Genomic DNA, 3514 nt, shown 5'->3' on the forward strand with positions numbered 1-3514 from the left:
TTTGGTGATTTAAAGGGTGAAAACGGCGACCAAGACGGCGATCGCCGGCCAGGTCGCCGAAATCCCTGTCTGAATTTTGGCATTCGGAGAGAAAAACGGCGATCGCCGTTTTCGTGAATAAAACCGGCCATTTTCGGCGATCAATTCAGCGACCGCCGAACGGGTCGCCGAATTGACCGCGTATTTTGTTTTCTTCCACGTTTTTACGATTTTTCAAGTTCTTTTCGGTTTAGGACTTGGTTTTTCACCCTAAGACTATAAATAGGTCATCTTTTGACCTATCTAGGGTTCCCAACTTTAGTTTTTCAGTTCCCAACATTCATATTTCAGTTTTATAGCTTTAGAACTTTTTAGATTTCCAGTTTTCAAGGTTTGGATCAAGATTGAAGATTCAAGCCGCTACAATCGTTTTAATTCAGTTTTATACAATTTGTTTTTACATTTGCGTTCAATTTAATTATGTTTATGTTTGATTTTACTATGTCTGGCTAGTCTTTTAATCTGAACCTAGGGTTTGTACATAGCTGATTGATTATGTGTTTTTGATTTATTGATATCAATTTGCCTTCCAACTTGTGATTCATGATTCCTGGTGCATGTTCTCTTGTGAATTATCTGATCAATGATTTACATGTTTAGCTGTTCAGTTTGAGTCTTGAATGCGATAATTGTTCAGCCGATTCAGGAATGCATGATATAGTGTTAGCCTTGAGTCTTGAATGCGATAGGTGAAGCTATATGAAGTTATTCTTTATGTGCTATTTGGAGTTAATTTATTCCTTGGAGTCTTGAATGCGAAAAGGGATTAATTAATCTACGTTCATAGGTGGTCGTTAGAGATGCTTGTGAATAATATAGTGATCTTTCATCAGGGTTGGATTAAAATTGGTAATTGAATCAATAGGTTAAATATATGTAGTTGATTAGTGAAAGTACATCCCTAGGGTCAGAGTTTTCCATATTTTTGAGTTAAGTAATTGTTATTTATATGCTCTTTAGTTTTAATTTGGTTAAATTTAGTTCGTAATTCACCTTCATAATTGTTTACTTGCATACTGTGAGAGTCTATTTAGGAAATAGTTATAGCAATTTTGTTTTACAGTCTCTGTGGATACGATACTCTGCTTGCTATTTGCGTACTACAATTACACTGTTTAGTTGCAGTTATTTGTTGCTATAAAAATAGTGATCAACTTTTTGGCGCCGTTGCCGGGGACTTATGAGTTGCTTGAGAGGTCCATATGTGGTTCACAAGAGCAATTGGAATGGGACTTATGAGTTGCTTGCATCGAATGGGTCCACTTTCACTGTTAATGGACATCGCCTCAAACCGTACTTCAAAGCTGAGATGGACCACGACGTAGAAGTGGTCAATTTCATTGATCCGTGATTGTGAGGTATCGTCAAGCTATAGACGTTAATTTTAGCACTGGTTGGGAGGTAACCCAATGTTTATTGCTTTGTTAGTTTTTGCTTGTTTTTCTTTGTTTTCGTTTGTCGTTTCTTTCTTCTCGTTTTTACTTAGTTTCTTTTTGTTAGTTTATGTTCGTTTTTTTTTATGTTTTTCCTAGTGTGTTTCGTTTTTGCAGTTAAAAAAAAAAAAAAAAAAAAAAAAACGGCGACCAAACTCGAAAATCGGCGACCTAGCTCAGAAAACGGCGACCAGAACGGCGATCGCCGGCCAGGTCGCCGAAATCCCTGGACGAAAATTGCACTTGATCTTGAAAATCGGCGGTCGCCGAATTCCAGCACAAAAACGCCGAAAAACGGCGACCAACTCGGCGATCGCCGAGTTGGTCGCCGAACTGCCCAGGTAAGGTTTTAAGTGCGATTTTTTCTCCAATCCTTCACTTTACACCTAAAACACACACTCAGCACACATAGTAGTATTTTCTTCAAAAATTCTTCCTCAAATTACTCCCAAACGGCTTTGAATCTTCACAATTCCTTCCATACATCCACAACCCACATCATTATCTTCCATTCCATCCGATTACTTCGGGTTTTCATCCACCAAATCGGGAGATTCACGAATTTGGGGTTTTTGCTCAAGAACACTTGAATTTTCGAAAATCACTCCTAAATCCTCAAGGTATGTGCTTCTAACTCTTAATCTAGTGTTATTCCTATGCTACTACTATGTTTCTTTGGTTTGATTGTGAAATTTTTGATGGGTTAGTAGAGCTAGGGTTTATGCTAGAACTTTTTATGAGCTTAATTGTTTAGGGAGTTTGAATCAATTGCTTTGTGTTGGTGTTTGAACTTATTGATAGATCATTGTTGGTGTTGATGAGTGATGGAATCCACAAGAGCATGCTAGTTCTAGAATTGTTAAGTCTCAAGGGGATATTGTCTTTGCTTTGATTTTGATTGGTCTTTATTTGAAGATTATATGTGATGTTGATTGTGGCATTGATAATATTCATGAGGCTTTGTATCTTTTGAAAGACTTAGCATGATGTGGGGGATTATGATAGACGCAAGAAGTTGATTTTTGTCAAGAGAGATGGAAAAGGGGTGCTAGTTGGCTTGTTTTGAAATCTGGTGGATGTTTACATGGTTTCTAACTAGCAATTAATCCAGGTACAATGGCTCCAAAGAAGCGTAGAACCGCCGGCGCCTCAAGCTCACGCCAACCGGCAGAATACGAACGGGAGGACCCCGAGTTTCATGGGGTAGTCCTGATATCCGACGATGATAGGGTCCGGTTTAAGAAGCTTGCTAGGAAGGGGATCGAAATCACACGATATGCCGATCACGACCTTCTCAGGGAAATGGGAATTTATGACGACGTAAGAGACCTATTCTACCATGTGGGGTGGGTCCACATCTTTAATGGTGGATGGCCCACCTATGAAAGAGCAACGTTGGAGATTCTGAGCTCGTTGGATCAATCGGTCTTCAAGGAAAAGAGACCGAGAACCATCTCTTTCCAGCTCAACAATGTTTGGGAGGCAGATATCACGGTGACCGAGATCACCACGGCACTCAACTGCAGAGTAGGGGGCTACACCGTGCACTCTATTGGTGCCGAGTTCAATGATGGAGCATTCTGGAGAGAAATAGCCCTGCCGAGCGCTGGGTCATTTGTGTCGGGGACGTCGAATGCGGCGGACATAAGAAATCCTGTCCTCAGAATGGTACACCGCATCTTAGCTTATACGGTGTTGGCAAGGAAGGACAACACTCATGTGACGAGGCAGGAGCTGTTCATCATGTGGGGGATGCTCACACGCACCCCAATGGATTTGACTTACATCCTCCTCAAGCAATTGTTTAAGGCATCCAACGCGACCAGAGGAGTGATTACAATTGGAGGGATGCTTACACCCCTTGCCCGACGTATTTGTCCCGCCGTTGCTCAATGGGATGCGTTGGCAGGTGATACGCTACTCAACGGTCGCCGAATAGTCCACATGCGATTCTTGACGAGCGCCCAACCCCCATTCAAGCTGGTGCAAAGTGACGGAGACCACTTCCCCCTGCCGAACCCGCCTCTCACCCGAGTGGGCGG

This window comes from Salvia miltiorrhiza, chromosome 3 (assembly GCF_028751815.1).
Source record: "Salvia miltiorrhiza cultivar Shanhuang (shh) chromosome 3, IMPLAD_Smil_shh, whole genome shotgun sequence".
Taxonomy (NCBI): Eukaryota; Viridiplantae; Streptophyta; class Magnoliopsida; order Lamiales; family Lamiaceae; genus Salvia; species Salvia miltiorrhiza.